Source organism: Pinus tabuliformis, chromosome 5_1 (genome assembly GCF_031772625.1).
Source record: "Pinus tabuliformis cultivar Carrire ecotype Pingquan chromosome 5_1, CPIR1, whole genome shotgun sequence".
Lineage (NCBI taxonomy): Eukaryota > Viridiplantae > Streptophyta > Pinopsida > Pinales > Pinaceae > Pinus > Pinus tabuliformis.
In genome coordinates, this window is record NC_142305.1 from 555,959,326 (window position 1) to 555,984,121 (window position 24,796).

The 24,796-nt window shown below is 35.2% G+C and overlaps 1 pseudogene; it reads right to left on the reverse strand.

Annotated features, from left to right (window-relative positions):
* Positions 1-2,862: 2,862 nt before the first annotated feature.
* On the reverse strand, positions 2,863-4,727 carry LOC149166016 (annexin Gh1-like; annotated as a pseudogene).
* Between the last annotated feature and the right edge of the window lie 20,069 nt (positions 4,728-24,796).

Consider the following 24,796-nt stretch of genomic DNA (forward strand, 5'->3'; position numbering starts at 1 on the left):
GAATTGTGTTGAGCCACTTAAAGCTAGTGTTGGACTGTGAACCTACTGCATGAATCTATACTGAACTAATTTCTGTTTAATGTCATTGTGTTTGAAAATATACACGAGTTGTATAAATAGAGTGCTCGAGGACTCGTGGAGTTTAGTTAGCCTTGTGGCGTGATGGCGTATTTGGTGCACAAAATTGATGCAATACCCGTTGTGCATGGAGCGTGGAAGCTTATTTGTTGAGCACTGCAAATTTGAATGCTTGGAAGTTGAGTGGAGCTTCGATGCTAGAGCTGGAGTTTGGGTTTAGCGTGTGTGGAGTTGCGAATTTGTGGCAGTCGTGGAGGCGTATTGGAGACGTGGGAGCTTTTTGAAGCTCTATATTGTCGTGTGACTTAACATTGGGGGCTGGAGAGTGTTGACTATGTGTTGACGTGAATTGTGGGAGTGAATTTTTTTATTATGTAGCATTGTGGAGCTTCCTAGGGCAGACTAGAGTTGTTGTTTGAATAGATATCATAGTGAGCACTGTCACGAAAGAGAAATCTGGAAACGGGGGAGTTTGTCCTTTAGAGAAATTTGCAATTGTTTATTGTTGTTCGAATTGTTGTTTGCATTGAACGAGCCTTTGTTGAGCCTGGGTTGGTCATAGAGAAGCTATTACAACCCATGGTTTGTGTCGAAGAACTCACCCATGTGGACCCATGTGCGGACAAAAGCAAGGTGATGTGTAATGAAATCCTGTGGAGCTGGTGCAAGGGAGTGGTAAGAGTTGTGTGGGAGCATGGTTAGAACTCCAAAGTGTCTTGATTGTTGCATATTTTGCTCTGTGGTTGAGGTAAAGTGGCGTACAGGCCATATTTCTATCTTTTTACACTATTTCGACAATGAGCCTTTCGATGATCAGTTTTTTATGAGTCTATTTGGAAGCATTTTTGGGTTCAACAGTATTTTTGAGTTGGAAGAAATCTCTGATAAATAATGTGATGTTATTGATGATCATACTATTGATGATCAGGAGCCAATGTCTACTCCACAAGATCCTACTATTGAAGAGCTGCCAATAGTTGATGACGCAAGGTGTAAACAATTATTACGGGAACCTATTATCAAAAATCTAGATGATGACAATGACCATGCAACCAAAAAAATCAGTAGTAAGAAGAAGAAAGAAGTTTGGACCAACAAGTTTAAGAAAAAGTTTTATCAATATACTATAGTAAAGAAAGTCAAAATGAAATATTTGAGACATGTTTGTAAGTCTAGATTTAGACCAGCAGGGAAGTCAACATCTAGATCGTGATTAAGGGAAGGTGTTACAACTAATCACGATTGTATCTAGTACATTCTAGATTGTGGGTAGAAAGTTTATAGTCATTAGGAGTTGGTGAGTTTAGGTAAGAAATAAAGATAGTTGATAGGTTTCACTATATAAACTCTGGCTCAATTCATGTATAAATCATTGTGTTTGGGAATGAAATTGTAAGCTCTTGGTGTGAATCTTTATTTCAGATACATGTCACAAAGGCTGTCATAAGACCTTCAAAGTTATAGTCTAACCAATTGTTTGAAAAATATTTTTTTATTTTTCAAAGTTAAACATTATAACTTGCATTGGGAATGCTAAAATAATAGTGTTCAACAGAAAATTCCATTACTAAAGTCATGCTTTGGAAAGAACTAATAATAAAAAATCAAAACACTAAGTATGACCCAATTTCATTAGAAAAGATCCATTCATCCATAAATTACCAAAAAAAAAATAATATGCGAGATATATATATGTCAGTTTGAGCTCAATGCTTTCGGTCTTTTAACCAGGCAAGTGTACATCCTCTGAGCTTACACGACAAGTGGCCCTCGTTTATAAAGAGCGAAAATCATACGGTGGTTCAGAGTTTTTTTTTTTTTTTTCAGAGAAACGGTGGTTGAGAGTTGTATAACAATCGAACGTCTTTTAATTTTGGTAGTAGTTTGGTAGATAGCGATGAATTGGTTCTTGTGAATTTAACTTTATTAAGTTTAAATTTAAATGAAAAAAGGAAAAATTTATTTTAAAAAATTATAATATTTATAATTTATAATTTGTCTAGGGAGAATTTTTATAACCTGTGTAAGGAGATTTTTTATAACCTGTCTAGAGAGTGTGTTTTATTTCTATTTTTAATTAGAACTAGGAATATAGCTATCAGTTCCGGGAGACAACTATTCAACTAGAAATAATACTAGTTTAGGAAAGGAAACTATTCCTTAAGATGCTTTGATTTTCTTAAAATGAGTACATGAAGCTGGATAATTCTGATGCATGAACTAGTCACGAAAACATTTCATATAATCTCTGTAAGTGCAACTCAAATTTCTATAAATTTAATTACTCTATCTCGCATAATTAATATTATATGAAGACGCTCTTTTGTTAAAACGTAAAAAGTGACCCATCCTAAATTCAATTTATTTACATGATTTCTTTCTCCATAATTTATCAATAATAATTAAAAAAAATCATTCCATATTATTATAATAATAATAATAATAATAAAAATAAAAATTTTCGACCCGACATTTGTTGCAATCACATTTCTCATCCACCAACCACAGGTTATGCTGATGTAATATTAAATTCTCATCCACCAACCACAGGTTATGCTGATGTAATATTAAAAAAGAAATCAATGCCGAAGCCATAGCAAGATGGAATGACTATGATTGAGAGAAATCCAAGCATTCTATTATATTCATAGAAATAGTTACGTTAAGCATGCATACACACACTGGATGACTGCACGCGTCCCAGTGGATTGGACACTATTGGCAGTCATTATTATTATATTATACTAACTGATCCATGAGGTGATTATCCCAATAGCAAATTGCTTAATCGCAACTGAAGTTTGACATGGGCACCTGAGGAATGCCAGGGCCAATGGTGAGAGCAAGGCAGAAGTTCTTGAAATGACCAGAAACCTCCTGGTGGAATGCCTGCACGATACTTTCCTTCAAGTCCACCTCTGCACGAGTAACCATCACACGAGCTATTGCAGACTCGTCATTTACAAGCCCTTTCATTCCTCTGTGGAGTTCCTGAATAATATCAAACAAATATATTATCACACAATTATATCTTTGCAATTGGGTCGCGAAATGTATTTATAGAAGAGAAAAAATATATTAAAAGAAATGTATGTTAATAATACTCTATATATTTTTTAAAATATCAAAAGTAAAATGAAAGACTAGATTCTCCATCTAAAAGTAATACCTTAGCGAAATAGTTAGCTGGCAAATACATGCTCTTGATTGTAACTCGAATGGCCTCCTCGAATTCTTTCTGTGTTTCCCTCCTGAGCCCCTGTTGTTTTCGTATAGAATGTCAAAAACCTCACAGATCGTTGACCTAGCAAGCCCCAAAAATCTAACTTTTCCAAGAATTCGAGGAATGAAAGACAGATCGATTAATTAGGGTTGTATGGCAGTTGGAAGCATACCTTCGTAATGTCGTGCCCATATTCTTGCTTGTAGCAAGCAAATGTAGCGCGTAGATGGGGGACAGTTCTCTCGCTGAATATTCGGATAAAAGTTTCCTCGTGGGTTCCACAGCGTCCTTCCCCAGCTTCGTACAACATCTTCGCATCGCATTTAACCTTGTTCATGTCAACTCCATTGCATTCACATCGGTGTGCTTTCAGCAGCCCCAGAAGTAGCTGTGTTTATTCAATCAAAATTTCGAATTCATTAGCTAGTAAGAAATTTATGATTATATACAATAGCTTTATGGTTCGAGATATCATGAAATAACTCATGATAATAATACTCTAAAATATTGATAATCTCGATATTCCTAAAGAATCATAGGACTTGCTGCATGCTAACATCAAATCAAATTTATGTTGTGTAACGCCCAGACGTGTAAAAACCTTCCAAGAGCAGTTTTGATTTTGATTTGGGGTCCATGATTGATGTGTTTTTAGGTATATTTCGTATCTAACCTTTTGATAGGGACCCCTCGTTTTGCAAGCAACATCATCATCTAGCACCTCCGATATCGCTTCTGGTAAGCTTCACGAATCTTAACGATTTGAATGGAGGACCTTGTGCAAATCACTTCGATTAGAGCACGATCATCTGTCAGCCATCCTTCCAGGGCGGTTCCGGCAATTATAGCATCCCGTTCTGCTGGCTCCTGCATCCATAAGACAATGGCTTTCTGCGCGCAGCAACCAAAAAAAAAACAATATTATATTGTAACAGTGCATGCCAAGAGGGCTTTATAAAGGAGATGCTTTTTCTCGAAATATCATAGGATGCAGTGAAACATCACCAGTATGGTTCTGATCAACTACTTTGTTTTTAAGATATTAAATATTTTAACCTAATCACATTCAGATATATATATATATACAAACAGATTCACCCACCTGTAATTTGCCGTAAAGCTCCTTCTCCAGCCCCTTGCAAAGGTCTCCCTTATACATTGCATAATAGGTTTGTCTTATCTCCTTCCGCTGCTGCCCATTTTTGCTTCCAGTAATTGTATTATCTTCTACTCGTCACATCCCAGACCTATTATTTTTTGACAAGAAAGGAGTATCACTCAATGAAAACCGTAAAACAACAACATCAATTAATAAATATTTTAGATGCATTGGACGAATTCGATGAATAGCTTTGCAGGCGAGATGGATTTCCTCACACTCCCTTTGCAGGGGGTTGACGCCGCATGAGACTGCACAATAAGCCATTTTTATGCTCAAAGTGGGAGCTCCCTAAAACTGTACTACTAACTTGTAGTTTTCGAGATAATCCAAACTGGTATGAATGCTACGGTGGTACTGAGCGTAGCAGGATGGAGGCGAATATTGCACTTTCGGAGCTGGACTCCAACTTCAATCTATTCGAATAATGAAAAGACACTTTCAAGATGGAATGTTAAGCAATCACGGCGTATCAAAAATAATGGTGCGTGAAACGAATACAATTACATAAATCTAACGAAAAGTGTTGCAGCGTGTTGCAGCCTCAATAAGATTCGACATGTGCGTTATGTTGGCGTTCAATGGAATCGACGGATCAATCACTCCAATTATTTCTGTGACAAATCGGTATGCATTAATAGGCATTATTTTATATTTGAAAAACATGCGAGGAATAAATGGCATTGTTTACTTTTTAATAGTTTTTAATCATAAGCTTCGCTGGTTATTAATACATATCGACAACAATCTCCGCTGCTATACTGTTCGTCCCAAACGGTGTATAGGATGCCACTCCAAGTTAAATTTTTATGTGATATGCAATACGATTCATTCAACCCTGTTCATGTAGTAGACTTTAATTACGCCAATAGGCGTCCCCCTTGTGGTAATTGGCAACTTAATCATTTTCTTAATTAACCTTCTTATGAGATGCTTTGAATTGAAATATACCAGATCATCACTAAATTAATGAATGACTTTCGCAATAGTAACTTTTTTTCATGTTTAGATCACATGTTTAAAACATAATTAAATTAATTTTTTACAAAGCATGATTAAAAATTCACCTATCTCTCATTGATAACCACCTATGTTAGATCCCTATAATACTAGTGATTACCCTATTATTATTGTAGTTGTGTCCCTTATTAATATTGTTGTGTCCCTATTGCCCCCATATTGTTACTATTGTGGCCCATAGAAACCCTCTACTGTTATTTTTGTGGCTTTATAGTATTATTGTTAGGTCGACTGGGTTATATTGTGACTCCTTAGACTCCTATATATAGAAAAGAGGTTTTATCATTTATATCATCCAATAATTGTTCATTTATGTAATGTAAAGGCTGAATTCTAAGGCGTTGACCTATCTTTTCTATCTCTTCTTGAGCTGGTTTCATAACATTTGGTATCAAAGATTTGGATTCTAGGGTTTCGCTGCTCCAAACAGGTCATTGTGGCATTTTCGCTATAACTTTTTTTTGCGACATTTCAGAAGCTAAAAAAAAAAACCCCACTTGAGAAGACATTGCACTAAATCTCGGGTTTGAATTTCAGAGCTTTTCGCTCTATATTTGCGGAGATATGATCTGAGGAAGTTGGTCTTTTGCAGACTCCTGAATTACATTCCAAACAGGTGACCTGGGGAAAATCGTCATAACTTTCTTTCTGAGCATCGGATTGAAATTTTGTAAGAAGGTATAGAAAGAGGACGGATTGTTGTTTTCTTGTATATATTTTTCAGAGCCAAAGGTCGAAACAGTGACCCATGGCACGTCATACAAGTTTGCTCTACTGAACTAGTCTATAATCAGGTCACTGTGGGAGATTTGGCATAACTCTTCCGTGGAGAATTAATTTTGGATCAGACCGGTGGCATTGGAAAGATGACACATAGGGCTATTTCAGGTTGCAATTTCAGAACTAGATGGTTCGAAATTACAGAGATACATCAGATTCAATATCAAGCTGCTACAAAGAGAAAAATAATGTGTAGTTTTTTTAAATTTTTGCATAAGCTTGGTTTGAAAAATTAGTTTGAAGGAATTCAAAGGGCATAGTAAAGCATTATTATCTGTAATTGATGACCCGAGGGAAGAAAATTCAAACACCTAGTAGGCAACCTGAAAGCTCTAGCATGACTCATGAAGAAGAGGAAAAAATGCAACATGATATATCAAAATTACGGGACCATGTGCAACAAGTGTCACTTGCACAAAAAGAAACAAAATTTAAGATGGATGGTTTAAAGAAAGATGTAAAAGCTAAGATGGATGGTTTAAAGAAAGGCGTAGAAGCTAAGATGGATTGTTTAAAGACAACCATGGAAGATTTGAAGACATGCATGGAAAATTTGAAGACAGATTCGAAGACAGATTTGACAAAGTTTCTACAAGAAATTCTTACTAATGGTGAAAGGGTAGTAAAGGAAACTCATGATGAGAACAAAATAAATGTTAATCATGATTTCATAGACTTTAATGTTGGATCAAAGACCCACCATATTCCAAAAATCGATATGAGGAAATTTGATGGCAAGGATCCCGCAACATGTATATTACAGATGGAGCAATTTTTCGATCTCAATAATGTGAAAAACACACAAAAGGTACGTATTGCAACTTTATATTTGGAACCAAATGAGTTTGTATGGTATCAATGGCTTTGCTCTCGTAAACAAAATATCACTTGGGCAATTTTTACAGATGAATTGACAGCACATTATGAGGATAGAAAAAGCAACACTTTTTTTAGCCAATTGATAAGTCTCAAACAAAAGGGTTCAATAATGGAGCACATTGAGGAGTTCACAGGGACTTTAAAGGATAATATCCAACATGATGTTCGCCTTTGGGAACCTGATTCATTAGAGAAGGCATTCAGGTTAGCAAGAAAAATGGAAAGCAAAATTATGCCAACCAAGAAGCATACCACTCACAACTATAAAGATGGAAGTGTTGTTGCCCCTAGTCTTTCATAGGCTATAAGGTTGACACCACAATAATTGGAAGAAAAAAGAGCAAAAGGGCTTTGTTACAGTTGTGATAGCAAATACACTAAAAGTCATAAGTGTGCTGAGAAGAAATTATTCTACATAGATTGTGAAGAGGAAGAAGGAAAGGAGCAAGAAAGGTCAAAAGAGGAGGATATACTCCAACAACAAAGCCTAAATAAAGAAGAAATGAATCCGACCATATCTTGTAATGCATTGGCGGGAATTACCACTCCTCAAACCATCAAGATAGAAGGACAAATCAAGAAGAAAAAGGTAATAGTGTTGATTGATTCAGGAAGTGTCCACAATTTTATTAATTGTAAGGTAGCAAAAGAATTGAATTGCTTCTTATATCCAACACTAGAGTGTCAAGTGATGGTTGCAAATGGAGGAACAATAAATTGCTCTGGAAAGTGCCATAATATCAAGCTATCCATGGGAGAATATGTATTGACTAGCCCAATGCTTTCCATTCCAATGGGAGGTGCTGATGTTGTACTAGGAGTCCAATGGCTACAATCTTTGGGTACAATATCTTTTAATTTTCAAGAACTTTTCATGAAATTTTATGCGGAAGGAAAGGAAGTTGAATTAAGGGGTATTGCAGGGAAACCGGGAAAGATAATCAGCTCTAACGGTATGAAAAAGCTTCTAAAAAAGGAACAAAGAGGTGTAATTGTACAATTATGTTCGCTAGATGTTTCCACATCGGAATCATATATTTCTCCAGATCTCCAAAAAGTCTTGGACAATCATTCCAAGGTATTTGAGACTCCCAAAGGTCTTCCACCTATTCGTGATCATGATCATGCTATTCATCTGATTCCAGGAAGTGTTCCTCCAAACATCAGGCCATACAAATATCCCTATGCCCAAAAGAGTGAAATTGAATGTATGGTTGCATAAATGCTAGAGGCTAGTATAATTCAACCTAGTTAAAGTTCTTTCTCTGCTCCAGTAGTATTGGGGTACAAGAAGAATGGATCATAGTGCATGTGTCCGGATTATAGGGAGCTCAACAAGCTCACTATTAAAGATAAGTTTTCCATTCCTATCATTGACGAATTAATGGATGAATTACATGGATCAATTTACTTCACCAAGTTAAATCTTCATTCAGGATATCATCAAATCAGAATGAAGACTGAAAACATTCCGAAAACAACATTTATAACTCATAAGGGTCATTATGAATTTTTGGTCATGCCTTTTGGCCTTACCAATGCACCTTCTACATTTCAAGGTTTGATGAATTCCATTTTCAAACCCTTCCTTAGAAAATTTGTGTTAGTATTTTTTGATGATATACTAATCTACAGCAAGTCTTGGAAGGATCATGTTGAACATGTTGACAGGGTGCTACAACTATTGGAGGAGAAACAATTATATGCAAAAAGATCCAAATGTTTCTTTGGAGTACAAGAGGTGGAATATCTGGGTCATATTGTATCTCATGAAGGAGTTAAGGTAGACCCTAGCAAAATTAAAGCCATTAAGGAATAGAAAATCCCCACATCCATAAAGAATCTACGAGGATTTCTCGGGTTGACAGGGTATTATCGCAAGTTTGTTAAGAATTATGGGAGAATAGCAGCACCTCTAACAACATTATTGAAGAAAGATGCATTTTCATGGACTCCAGAAGCAACAAAGGCCTTCGAACATCTTAAAGAGGCAATGTGCCAAGCACCAGTCTTAGCTACACCGGACTTCACAAAAACCTTTATTGTGGAATGTGATGCTTCAGGAAATGGAATTAGTGCTGTTTTAATGCAAGATGAAAGACCCATTACTTTTGAAAGTCATCCAATCAAGGGAAAGTTTTTACACAAAGCTATTTATGAGAAGGAAATGTTGGCAATACTACATGCACTTAAGAAATGATGACCCTACCTAATGGGAAGACACTTCAAGGTAAAAACGGATCATGATAGCCTTAAATACTTTTTAGAACAAAGATTATCCTCTGAAGAGCAACAAAAGTGGGTCATAAAGATGTTGGGTTATGACTTTGAAATCATCTACAAAAAAGGGAAGCAAAATGTGGTGGCAAATGCACTCTCAAGAAAGGATGAGGATGTGGAAGCATTGTTGTGCGCCATTTCTATTATCCAACCTGATTGGATAAACGAAGCAAGGGAGGAATGGAAGAATGATGAAGAAGTGTGGGCACTTATTCGAAAGTTACAACAAGATTCCAGTACATCTGATACATTTAGCTGGCAAAATGATTCATTATGGTACAGAGATCGCTTATACCTCTATAAGAATTTCCAACTCAAACAAAAGATTCTTATGGAATTGCACACTTCTCCCTTAGGAGGGCACTCAGGATTTTTAAAAACTTACCATAGGGTTAAGAAGGAATTTTTTTTGGATGGCCTAAAATCGGATATTCAAAAGTTTGTGGCGGAATGTTTGGTTTGCCAACAAAATAAAGTTGAAACAATTAAGACCCTGGGTCTATTACAACGTTTATCCATTCCAAGCCAACGTTGGGAGGAGGTTTCAATGGATTTTATCATAGGTTTACCCAAGTCTGAGGGAAAGAATGTCATCATGGTGGTAGTTGATAGACTTACCAATTATGCACACTTTTGTGAATTATCACATCCATTTAAAGCCAGTACAGTTTCTACTGCATTTATGGAAATAATTCAAAAGCTACATGGAAATCCAAAGATTATTGTAAGTGACAGAGATCCCATCTTTATTGGAAATTTTTGGACAGAATTATTTTCTTGTCTTGGTACTCAGTTAGCTCATAGCTCATATTATCATCCTCAATCTGATGGGTAAACAGAGATAGTAAACAAATGTCAGGAAGGATATCTTCATTGCTTTGTCTCTGATAAACAGACACAATGGGTCAAATGGTTGCCTCTAGCTGAATGGTGGTATAACACATCCTTCCATACAGCAACAAAAATCACCCCATTTATGGCACTTTATGGATATCAGCCACCGTCCATCACATCATATTTAAGAGAAAATTCTAAGGTTCAAGCAGTGGAACATCAACATCACAGCGAAAGAAGTTTTGATGTAGGTGATTGGCTATTCCTACGGCTACAACCATATAAACAAATGTCCCTGAAGCAAGCTAAGAAGGATAATAAATTATCACCAAAGTATTATGGTCCGTACAAGGTGTTGCAAAAGATTGGTTCTATGGAATACAAATTGGAGCTTCCTGCAGCTTCTCGAGTGCACCCAGTTGTCCATGTTTCATGTTTAAAGAAGGTTATAGGCAAAAAGCTCCCAGTTCAAACAATATTGCCAAAAATTGACGAGGAAGGAAAAATTATATTGGAACTAGAAGCAGTCACAGAGACAAGAACTAGACAGCTACGAAATCGATCAATTTCAGAGTATCTCATCAAGTGGAAGAAATTATCCGCTCAAGATTCCACATCGGAGGATGAGAATTTTATACAAAAGCATCCAGAACTACTCAAGTGTTGAGGAAAACACCTTTTTGAAGGAGAGGGGCATGTTAGATCCCTATAATACTAGTGATTACCCCATTATTATTGTTGTTGTATCCCTTATTAATATTGTTGTGCCCCTATTGCCCCCATATTGTTATTATTGTGCCCCATAGAAACCCTCTATTGTTATTTTTGTGGCTTTACAGTATTATTGTTAGGTCGGTTAGGTTATATTGTGACTCCTTAGACTCCTATATATAAAAAGGAGGTTTTGTCATTTGTATCATCCAAGAATTGTTCATTTATGTAATGTAAAGGAGGTTGCCCCCTTGAAGAGGCTGAATTCTAAGGCGTTGATCTATCTTTTCTATATTTTCTTAAGCTGGTTTCATAACAACGTATGTTGATTAGTGAGAAATGTATTTAAAAAAAATAGAAAATATATATTCCAAGCGGCATTGATTCTAAAGCATATGTCTATTTACATTCTTTAACTTATGTGTCTTTAATCATTTGCCAAGTGTTTTTTCAGCTCTGGGAAATATATTTAAAACAAATTATAAAACATATATTCAAACCCGATTCTGAAACGTATGTCTATTCATATTCTTAAACTTAAGTGTCTTCAACCATTTGCCAACTTTTTTTTTCCAAAGAACAGGTGTCCATCAATTTCACCATTCCACCCATCATTCCATTAATCCGCAATGGAAATAACTCTCCCACTCCATGCTTGATAGAATGACAGTGCCACTCGATCTTGAGCATTTCAAATTGTCATTAAGCCCATTCCATATATTATAATCAAACGCTCCATGGATGCATGCATTTCCTTGTTAGCAGTTAAGGTTGTTGGAATTGTTAAAGGATTACTAGAACACTGGCTTCTCTCGGCTTCTATCTAATAAAAAAGGTGACAAATCACTCATAGCCTTCTTTTTCTCTACCTACTATTTTTTCAAGTTTCAGCATTGGAGAAACGCTTTGTTTGTGATTGCGTTTTTAATTGTTTCCATGCTCTTGTGGCTGTCTCTGATAATTTGGTGTAGTTCGTGTCTGATTGAATATTCCCTACTATTATTTTAGGTTTTAGCATTGGAGAAATGATTCCTTAGTGATTGTGTTTTTAATTGTTCATGCTCTAGCAGCTGTCTCTGATAATTTAGTATAGTTCATGTCTGGTTGAATTATTCTCTACTTTTTTTTCAAGTTTCAAAGGCATTCAGAAATCGATCTTACAGGTATGTACAGATTTTCCTTTCGCGATATTTTTCCACTTTGATTCAAATGAGATGACTAGCCCATAGAAAAAAGAAGGGAATCGATTGTGTATAAATTCTCCGTGATATCACTAGCTCATAGAAAAAAGAAGGTTTTGGTCTTTTTTTAAACGCTCTCCCAAAATTTATTACTTCTTTGCCGTTGATCTTCTCCCGAAAGATCCAGTGGTTCACGGTAGATTTTGGGTTGACAAGACACATGGGGGTTAACCACCCGATAGAGCAGTTTCCCCACACTTCTCCATTGCTACGTGTCCTCCGATTTGTGGAATCAGAGCCAAAACTCTCGATACCGCTTACACTTGCTTTGCCGCTCGAAATATCGCTCGAGGTTATAAATTAGTGAATGTTTCAATAACACTTTTGCATAAAATGCCTCAACACAACACTTTATAGAAATACAAAGGAAATAAATTACATTTCCGCTCCGAATCATATAAGACGATCTCAAAATTTATGCATCCGCATTTATGAATATCGTCAGGTCCACTCATGGGCCTTGCATTATCCTCAGCTGTTGATCTCCTCCTGTAAATCCAATGCTTTTACATTGGTTTCGAGGTAAATATGGTCGGGTCCACTCATGGCCCTTCGCATTATCCTTCGCTGTTGATTTGCTCTTGTAGATACAATGCTTTACATTGGTTTCAGGTTGCCAACACACACGGGGTTTAACCACCCGATAGAGCAGTTTCCCCACTCCGCTCGCTGCTACGTGTCAAACACTAAGTGGAATCGGGTGCTCACCCTCCGATACCACTTACCATTCTTCCTCCGCCCGATAATCTGCTTACACTGTTTAAAAACCACTCTGACATGTTTTTGGGGTTTTCTTCAGGTTCTGCTCCTTCGGTTAATTACTGCGCACTCCGCCTGCATCTATGATATGCAGAATACACTGCTTAGTCTATATTATTTGTAAATATATTTAAATTACTCATAATTAACCTAATTAATTGTTCACTATTGAGAATGGTTTAATTTTTTTTTTTTGAAAGAAATAGAATAATATAATTATATAAGAGATTAATGATATTTTTGGATTCATAATGATTCATAATCCCTGAGACAAATCTTTTCAATTTTGGATTAAAACATTACATTCATAATTAAAACATAATAACTAAAATAACTACATAATTAAAACATATAACTAAAATAAATTCACTACTATACAAAACAGGTAGCCATGTGATCTTGAATCTAGAAAAAAAACCAAGTTGTTCACCAACTATTTTTTATTGGTTCAAATTTCACTCTTACACAACCATTAACATTTCTTATCCTTAACAAAATGGAAAATTTTGTATTGTAAATTATGTATTTATGTTACTTTTAATTTTATTCACAAGTAAAATGTACTTAGTTCCAACCAAAAATTCGTTAACATCTACTTGTTAGACAACCCATTAAGATCAAGTTATATATCATTATTTTTTTAAAACAATGGAGACATATAGAATTAATTGTTTTAGAAAACACATTTTCTTAATGGTTAAGAACATTTAAATTATAACTATTATGATTACTGTATCGTTAAAAATTACATTATTAAGTAAGAAATAGTATTTTAATAAATATTAAGAAATTGAAATAATTAAAAAAAGTTATAAATATATATAATTATGTTGAAAAATCTCACAAACATAAAACATATTATATTTTTTGTTATTTAAATATCTGTCCCAGGTATTTAACTCTCACAGGAGTGAAATCTTCAACCATCAATGGTGAAGGCCCTATTCCTCAGTTCCTTTATATCGAAACTCAATCACCTCGCTTCAACATTCTATCTGGACATTAAACCTCCTCATAACCTTCATTATCCCTTTAACCACTTATATATGTAACCTTCCCTCTTTAAACATTTTCTACACATATATTTAACCCACAAAACCTTTTATCGGCGCTATTTTCCTTATAAAACCATTTATAAAGGAAAACATACACAAACACACCTTTTTTTTTCCACGGTACGGCCTCTACACAGATATCAATGCCACCTTCATTGCAATTGGGTATCGCTCCTCTACAACACACCAAACACACACACACACACACACACACACACACACACACACACACACACACACACACACACATATATATATATATATAGATATAGATATATATATATCATCACCCCTTCCCCTCCGATATGCGACTATCGAAACGATAATATATGTTTTAGCCTTAAAAGGGTCAAGCAACACATTTATCACAAATACATGGAAATACGTTGAAATCCCGCTCCGAACACATATAGTGGATTTCAAATTCTATGCACCCGCATATATAATTATCATTGGGTCCGTGATGAATTTATTTTACACAACACTCTGCTCCGAACTCCGATCCGACATATGTTTCGGACCCGAGGGGTTCTAGGCTACATTCGATAGGGTTTCGGGTCCGGCCATCCATTACATGTCGCAATCGCACTTCGGTTCTTCCCTTTGAAAGATTGCGATGCGATCCTGATTCTTCCACTCCTGTGATTTAATCCTGGTTGTTGATCTATGAGATCTAACGGCTACTGTGCATTAACACTTGCTCCTCCGCTACTCTGTTACTTATGTTTTTCCACCATTTTCAATGGTTTTCTGTGGTTTTTTTTGGTTCTTCAAAGGTTCTTCCCCCTTCATTGTTCTGCTACGACTCCCTCCTGGGCTTGACCTCTATGATTTTTATCACTGACTCTAGACTTTACTTGATCTTTCGAATGGATTCAAAGATCCATTACGAACCTCTGGCTCGTTCTTCTCCTCTGTACTCTGTCTCGACTCTGCCTGCAACCTCTGTTACAAAACCTACGAGTTCACACAATAATCAATCATAAAATACTTGATTCACACATTTGCACACTCAGAATCAAATTCCTCTGTATATAAACATGTAACTCTTTGTCTCGTGGCCTGGTCTTGGATTACAATGATTTTCTCTTGGTTTGAATGCTCCTGCATCAGACTCCCAAAGTAGAAAATATTCATGATCTCCTGATCATGTGTGTTCTGATCTTTGTCTTCCTGGATCCCATACTTTGTTTTGTAATTGCCCAAATGCCTTTACTCTGAATTTTCCAGCAAATATTCTAGCAATGCAATTTCTCTATGACACTTTATAAGTATTTCATCATTACTTATGTTTCCTGCATTTATACACAAATTATTAGTTTGGAAATCATAAGGTTCAACAGTCTCAACTGTTGCTTCACATATCAGCTCTTCAAACTGAACTTCATCTCCTTCTTGCACAAGAACTTGTTCCTGTGTTGTCACAATTTCAAATATCAATGTATTATCAAATTCTTTCTGCTACAATAAATCACTGCTTCTCTCATTTAAGAGACATTCTCCATCCTCCTTTACTTCAGAGTTTTTATCTTCTGAAAGATACTTCTCCATACTTCTGACAGCTTCAAAAGATTGGTCATCCTCTATAAAACACTCCTATGTTAGTGTTCCTTCTACCAAGGTTAAATCCTTTGCATATGTTTCTTCCTTGTTAACATCTTTCAGTAGATTTCCTTCCTTCTTAGTGACTGTCTCAACAGCTTCCATGGCTATTTCCATTGTGTCTATCATCATGGTGGATTCATGATCCTTTACTATGTTTTCAGTTAACATGGTCTCAACAAAATGGAAAGTTCTGTGTGGTAAATTATGTATTTATGTTACTTTTAATCTTATTCAACATTAAATTGTTTTGTTGATATCAACTGCCTTTTTTTTACTGTCAGGTGATTTCACTGTTTCATCATGGATCCAGCCATTTGGAGTTCTCTTCCGTTCGAAGTTCTTGAACTTCTCTTGCTGTGGCTCCCTTTATCAGTTCTGATAAAGTTTGACACTGTATGTAAAAAATGGAAGAATGCTTTGAAGAACACTTCTTTTTTTTTACGTTGCAAGAATGTCTCCACAAACCAATTTGAATTTCTTATTTGTTTCCTCAATAGTGAAGACAATTGTTTTGCTGCCCGATACCTTAATTAGAATGGCCACATATATCAATTTCATTTGGGATTCATAGATTCAAGAAACAGAGTAGAGTCTATTTTTGGACCAATAGTGGTTTTATCCTTACCAACAGAATGCTCCCAAACACACAACTATTTTGTAACGAATCCATTTACAAAGGCATTTAAAAACATAGGGCCAGTACAAATTGGAGAATCGGGGTTCTTTTCGTTACTGGAAAATGTAAGCAATAGAAAATATGACTGGGTTGTTCTAAAACATATCTATGATAGAAAGCAGTCTGAATTTTATATTTGTAGTAGTCTTGATAGGGTATGGCAAAGGGCTGTTGTTCCATTTGGTGGCACTTCACCCCCCAAGAATGTAGTGTTTTATAAAAGTAAATTGTTTTGGTTGTATCTCAACAAGGAGTATGAAGATTATCCTCAGTATGGGTATACAATCTACTGGTTTGACGTAATAGAAAATGAGTGGGGTTTTTCATTTGTTCCAATCAGTGACATATGTTGTATGTCGTTAGCAATATACATGAATTAGTTGATATGCCTTGTCAATGATGGGTCCACTTCTGTATGGTCAATTGAAGAATTAGATCATTTCCAATTTGGTCAACCGTGTGTTGAACGAAGAATTGACTACTTTGAAGATGATTGGGGTTTCAGATGGAAGTTGTTGGAAGAAATTTCTGTAGATATAAATAGAAAATGTCCTGGCTATCTTCCGTTCCGAACAATGCATGGTCTAGTTCTTATTTGCAACTGTAGTGAAGTTCCTTTCCTATTATATGACATGGTAACTCGCATCTATTTTCCAATAGATATTGATAATTGAACTAATGAGCAGATGTCTCGGTTTGGTACCCAGCAGAAGAGGACTACAATGATTTGATTGAGTATGGCGATGTTTCTGCAATTGCTGTCGTATGGATTCTGTTGATGAGATTCCACCATTGGATATGGTGATGGATTCTTAGGATATTAGAATTCTTAGGAGTTCTTATAAATATTTCCATTTTATATACTCTCTGTGGTTGTGGAAAATATTTTCATTTTCGCCTCTGTACATACTATGTGTCTTTGTGGTAATACTTTAAAACTATGTTTTTATCGATCTTTGTGATGTAAAATATTTAATATTTTTTCTGCTAAAGTTTTCTTATTTACATGTAGATGTTTCTTGATGTTATTTTTCTTTCTTTGATTGTATAATTATAATTTCTATGATTTATGTTATACATTATATTTGTATTGGTTTTCGTCATTGATTCTCAAACAATGTTTAATGTTTATGTTCATTTTGATATTTATACTTATATTTTGATAGTATATATAATTCCAAATTTTTTGATTGTTGTGTCCCAATAGTATGGGTTCCATTTTGATTATAATATGATACATGGAAATTTAGAATTTTTTTGTTTAAGCCATTTTGAATAATTCATTTCTTTTTTTTGCCATTTTGAAATTTTTTCTTTTTTTTTTAGGCATTTGGAAAAAGCCGTATACATTTTGATAAGTTTCAATGGTTGGAAAAAAATAACATATACAATTTTTATGTTCTATGTTTATGATTCCATGATGAATATTTTCTTATTTATTGTAGACATGTCATTTGAATACACAAGCATGCGTACAAGAAAAAGAACCTTGTCATCACAGTCACGTGAGAGGTCTAATGAAAGTCGTCGTTTACGGTATCAACAAAATAAGGATGCCATAAATGAGCGTAGGAGAGCTACATATAACAGAAAAACGAGTGAAGCCACTCTTCAAAATGATTCTATAGTTCCTTCTAAGTATTGTAGTATGGACGATATAATGGAAAGAACATTTCCTGTTGATAGTTCATTATTAGGATATGCTCCTCCTTAGCATAATCTTATTGTTCGATGCTCTTCTGAAAATGTTCATAACATTGGGGACACATCTTGCAATCGGGAAGAATGCCATATCGATATTGTGGATGAAAATTTCCACCCTAACCCTTCCATGTGTCCAATTGCATGTTTTGATGGCCAAAGTTTTCAAAACATCCATGGTGGAGGTAATGATGACATTTTGTGTGATGATTTGGATGATAGTTTACTTGGCCATTTGTTTGATAATTTGGATCTAGCTGTTCGAAACAAAAGACGTTCAAATGTTGCTTCTCAAAGTAATGTGGTCCCACCAAGAGAATTAGTCATCCCTAATAGCATTTCGCGTGGCATAATGGAGGTAACACAATTATATTTTGGTTTTCGCTACAATAGTGGTTGTTCTACTACATTCCAGACTAATGTAAATTTTCAATGTTTTTTATTTGCTTTTCATTTTTTAAATTTCTAATTGCTTAGACATTGAATTTTATGGTGTATTTTATTTTCTTTGAACAGGACAGAAGTCATTCCAATAGAGGTATAGAAATTCACTTCCTAGATGTTACATCTAGTGATGTTAGCAGTGAAGAGGAACCATCTCATAGCATTCATCCACATCGCCAAACAAATATAAATGTTCAGTGCATTTGATATTTTTCTCATTTTCTCATTTATAGTTGCCTCAAAATTGTGTTTTGTAACATTTCATGGAGAAACCATGATCTCATCTTGTTAGGTTGGCAAATTGGAATCCAAAAGATCAAATTGTAAAACTATTGTAGATGTTCAATCTATTTGATTTATTTTCAATTTTTGAATCTTTATTTTTTGGACATTTAGTTTTATAACGTATTTTATTTTTTTGAAATAGGAAACAACTCATTCGAATAGAGGCAAAGAAACTACATGCAAAAATGTTCCATCCATTGTTCTTAGAATCCAAGAGCAACCATCTCATAACCCTCATCCACTTGAAGACACAAATGTAAATTTTGAATGCATTTGATTCTTTTTCGTTTTCTTCATTTATAATTAGTTGGAAATTAAATTTTAAAGTCTTTTATGACAAAGAGACCTTTACATCCTATCAGGTTCGTGAAATGCACACCATAAATTTGGAGAGACATTCTCATAGATCCATTCCACATGCTTCAAATTTGTGAAGGGAATCTCATGTTCTTGAAAATGAAGTAAATGTTAGAAGATATTTTACTCATCCAAATGGTTTTCAACATGGTTCGGCAAGTAGAGATCATATTCATTTTGATGAAAACATGATTGTAGTGCATAAAAGGTTTCGAGCAAAGATAGATAGCTTGTCAGTTTTCCAGATGTGCCACATTTGCCAAGAATCATATCCTACAATCCTTATTGTGAGACATTCTGAAGGACCTGTTTGTAGACGATGTAAGAGTGAAAGAGGAGCCCATAGTTTTTTGTCAGTATAATAACATGGATCCTAGTGAGCAACCTTATATTTTAAAAGTTCTTACTCGAGTTGAAGAAATGCTATTAGCACGTGTGAATCCCATTTTGCAAGTGAAACATGCTCGAGGTGGGCAATATAAGTATAGTGGTCATACAATTAGCTTTCCTCAAGATATTTCTACAATTGTATGAAGCCTTCCCCGACGTGTTGAAGATATTGACTTTCTAATTGTGAGGAGACATGGCGCTGAGTCTAAATATTATGAATGTTATGTCAAAAGATCTTGAGTGATGGATGCATTGCTTTTCAAAATCCAACATGATCAATACTATCGAGATGTTGTAATTGATTATGATTCAGTGAATGCTCTGCCTGAAAGATCAACAAATGTCTCCTCTAGGCTTAAATATGTTGATTGTCATATTGAAGAATCTGAGATCAATGAAACTAATAATGAAGAGTTTCATTTTGAGCATTTTCCCTCTCATCCTTCTTCCTTTGTTGCTCACCTACCAAATGGACGAAGAGAATTGGAAGAAATTAGAGCATTTCTTAATAATGTTCATTCTTCACATGTTCAAGACATGGATTGGCCTGCTATTGGAACCTCTCCAGTGAATGAATATAATACAAAGGGGTTGTTCGATATGGCATTCCCAACATTGTTCCCCACTGGTGATGTTGATTGGTTGCAACCACGTATTTGTAGTGTTGAACTTCATGAGTATGCATTGCATCTTCTTAGGTACTATGATCAAAGATTTGGAAGCCATCCTCGCTTTTGATATTACCTATTAAACATGATAATGTGGTATTAGAACCAAGCAAATACTGTAGTTTTTGCAAAGAAACATTTACATGATAACTCACCTACAACAATTGAGGAGTTGTGTCACCAACTATCTGATTTACCAGATAATAAGTTGGTTGAGCATCTTATGTGGTTTGGTTCTTCTCTGAGAGGTACAAGGGCATACTGGACTAAGTGTTAATCTAAATTGACGAACATGATTACTCAGTTAGGATGTCCATCTTTATTTTTTACTTTGAGTGCAGCTGACACAAAGTGGCCAGAGTTGCATAACCTCATGCCCATACATTCACATTCTCATTCTTCAAATGAGCATCATATGAAAATTGAGAATGTTATCTAGTACCCTCATATTGTTGTGGCATTTATGCACCACAGATTCAATATTTTTCGAGAGGAAGTTATCCAAAAATATCTTAAAGCTAAAGACTTTTGGTACAGGTTTGTGTTGAATTTTTTTCTATACTTTTTCAACTTTTATTGTGATTCTATTTATATTGTTTGTAGTAACTATATGTTCATTTATTTCATATATGAGTGGCAACACAAAGGTTTAGCACATATCCATGGTTTCCTATGGTTAGAAGGTGCTCCTGACATGGAAATACTTGATTGGTCAAATAGTTCTGATGTACAACTTGCAAAGATATTCTTTGACAAATATGTAACTGCATGGAATCTACGTGACATACATCGTCGCAACATAATGGTTCCACGAAGCCTCAATGATGACCCTTTCTTGTTGAATACTGGTCAGATTTTCTCTTCTAATCCTCATAATGATTACGAAGAATTGTTAAACTGTGTCCAAAGGCACACAAAGTGTACTGTGGATTCTTGTTTGCGCAAAAAGGGCGCTATTATAACATGTCGGTACAATGCTCCATGGGATCTTTGTGGTGAATCAAGATTGTTCATAGATGATCAAGGAAGAAAAAAATATGAGCCAGTATGAAATGATGACAGGCTTAATGTACATAACATTGACCTTCTAACAATGTGACATGCAAATGTTGATTTCCAGCCAACGCTTTCTCGCGATGTTGTGTTGAAATACATTGCTAAGTATGCATCAAAAGTAGAAAAAGGTCTGAAAGTTATCATCATATTGTAACTAGAATTTCAAATTCTATTGGCTTTGAGGATAATGCTTTATGTGCATATAGAAAGTTTCTTGCAAAAACGATTGTTTATCGTGACATTGGAGCACAAGAAACATGCCATATGTTGCTTAAGCTACCTCTTATTGTTTGTAGTCGGAAATTTGTTTCCTTAAATCTTGGAAGAAAGGTTTTTAGGAAAATATCAAGGGATGGCTTGCAATGTTCATCTAAGAATACTTTCGTTCAACATTAGCAGAAGAGCCCTTTTCTTCAACATCTATCTTTGATAGAAACAACAAGATCTTGGACATTTGATAGCAAGCGTAAACAAGATCCATGGAAGCCTAGAGATGTTCATGCTATTGTTCGGGTTTGGCCATGGTTTTATTCTATTCCTGGTGAGGCTTTAGAGGAATTTGAAACCTTTTGCTGGTCAGAATTGCTATTGTACAAGCCATTTTGTGACATTTCTGCAGAAATTGGCCTTTCAGCTGAAATTATTATTGAAAGTTGGAGGAATTTTCGATATCGAGCATGGCATGTTGATCGACACCCATCAATTATAGACAATATTGAAGATGAAGAAGATGGTGATTTTTCTAACCAGGAAATGAATCTTGAAGATGATTTTCAAGAATGGTAGATTTTCTCTCGTTTGGTTCCACCAAACAATGTGAATGTTTCTAATCTTCACACCCTTGGTTGAAGGGACTTTGATATATCCTTTGACTGGGAAAGTACAACTATTTCTGATGATGTTGCAGAGGAAGCTATTAATTTTATAAGGAATGCAAAATTAGCAGGTGATATTGTTGACCTTTCAAACAGAACATTTGCATCTCCAGATTATTTTTCGGAAAAACAACGACTTGATTTTGAAATTTTCTTAAGGCACTTTGTTGAATATGAGATTCGTGAAGCTCTTCTTATGATTATTCAGGGCACTACGGGCACTGGGAAGTCTTTCCTTATCCATTGTATTTTTGAAGCTCTTTCTAATTTGTCAAGTGATGGAAGAAGCCCTTTTCTTCTTCTTGCCCCAATAGGAATAGCTGCTTTTAATATACATGCAAAAACAATACACTCAGCTCTAAAAATTCCAATTAAAGATATGCAGTCATGATAGGAGCAACCACTTGTAGTATTCCAAGAAGAAATGTGACATGTTAGATATATATTGATTGATGAAATGAGCTTTCTAGGATCAAGGTTGTTTGTGCAAATAGATGCTCGATTACAAGAAGCATTTCCAGAGATAAATAATTGTCCTTTTGGTGGCAGATCCATCATCCTTGTGGGTGACCTTGGCCAATTGCCTCCTATCAGAGATAAGCCTTTTTATGCAGTTAATACAATAGGGAAAGTCTTATGGAACAAATTCAACATTGTTGTCACTCTTGAAACAATCTTTTGCCAACAAGGGAAGAATGAGAAACAATCTTGTTTTCGTAGAGTCCTAAATAACATAAGAAACATTGAACCTATTCTTGAAGATTGGGACTTTCTTATGTCTCGGACTGATATGAGGTCGCATCCTACAAAAAGAGATCTATTTAATGTAGCAGTTCACATGTTTCCAACAAATAATTTGGTGTCCTTGCATAATAGGCATACGTTAAAATCATTAAATTCTCCAATTGCACGATGTGTTGCTGAGTATTCAAGGCGTTCATAAATCAGTGGTGTTGGTGATGATCAATTGGACCATGAAGTTTTGTTATGTCGTGGTCAACGTGTTATGTTGACATGTAATTTATGGGTTGACGCTGGCTTGGTGAATGGTGCACCTGGTTTTGTTAAGGATATATTCTATCCGCCTACCTCTAAGCCACCTCGACTTCCATTGTTCACAACTGTTGTTTTTGATAAGTATGTTGGTGTTCCATTTGATGAAAGCACTCCAAACATTGTCCCTATCACCCCAGTGATAATAGGAAATCGAAAACAAATTCCTTTGAAGATGGCATGGGCTCTTACAATCCACAAGTCACAGGGATTTACTTTAGAATGAGCGTCAGTTGATATCAGGAATAAAGAGCAGCAAGGCCTTACCTTCACAACCATATCAAGAGTGAAATCAATAGATGGTTTATAATAATATAATCAGATATTATTCCTATTTACTGACCTAACCCCAAGAGCTTTCGAGATTCGACTCTGTGACCTCCCATTGGTGAGGCACTTGATTTGACCAATTGAGCTAACTCTTGGGGCTTTATAATCAGATACTATTATTATCATTATATTTTATTATTATAATAATAATACAATATAATTGCTATGATTTTTTTTTATAATTTTATATTATTTTAATAATATAATGATAATCTAATATTATTATGAGCTATTCTTATTATCAACTAATATATATCAAGAGTTTATATTATTGACATAATATTTATAGAACAATATATATAAATAATCAGGTTGTTAATATTTATATAGTTATTAATAATCCTATATAGTTATTTATATAGTTATTAATAATCCTAAATACCAATAATAATTAACCCATTACACCCACAATATGCATGTGAAATGCATCAGCCCATTTGTCCCATGTATTTTAACTCTCTAAGGAGTCAAAATCTCCAACCTCCAATGGTTAAGGCCCTATTAATCAACATAGGCTAACCAACATACAATATTCACTTATCGGGACTTTAATCACCCCTTAACCTTCAAATAATACTTTATTAAAGCCTTTCTTTTAAATCCTTCCTATCAGAGTAAAACCCTCTCATTATCCTTTATATATGTTAATATCAGGACTTTCTTTACCCTTCTAAACCTTCGTTACCCCTTAACCACATGTATATATAACCATTCCTTCTTTAAACCTTGGTTATATATGTTTAAACGCATACACATTCTGTCAGCGGTATTTTCCTTTATAAACCTTTTACAAAGGAAATGCCCACAAAACATACCTTTCCACTTTATACGGCCTCTGTACAAATTTCGAGGTTCCACCTTTATCGCTAATCGCAATCTCCATATTCTGCGATCACATTAACATGGGTTCCCATCTCCTCTGATATGAGATTAACCTCAGAACTCAAAACATATTAAATACAACATATAATACCACCAGGTCCACTCATTTGTATGTTGCATTACTTCTTTATTGTTGATATTCTCCCAAAAGATCCAACGATTCACAGTAGATTTTAGGTTGACAAGACACACAGGGGTTAACCGCTCGATAAAGCAGTTTCTCCACACTCCTTTGCTGCTATGTGTCCTCCGAATTGTGAAATCAGAGCCAAAACTCTGGATACCACTTACCACTGCTTTGCCACCTGAAATACAACTCGAGGTTATAAACCCGCCTTTTTTTGTGTTAACTCTTACGCTCTTCCATATGCGATGACCGTCGATCTACTCCATCAGAGGGTTGCGATGGTTCCTTTAAGTTACTCTGTTGTTTAATCTGGACCGTTGATCACTGA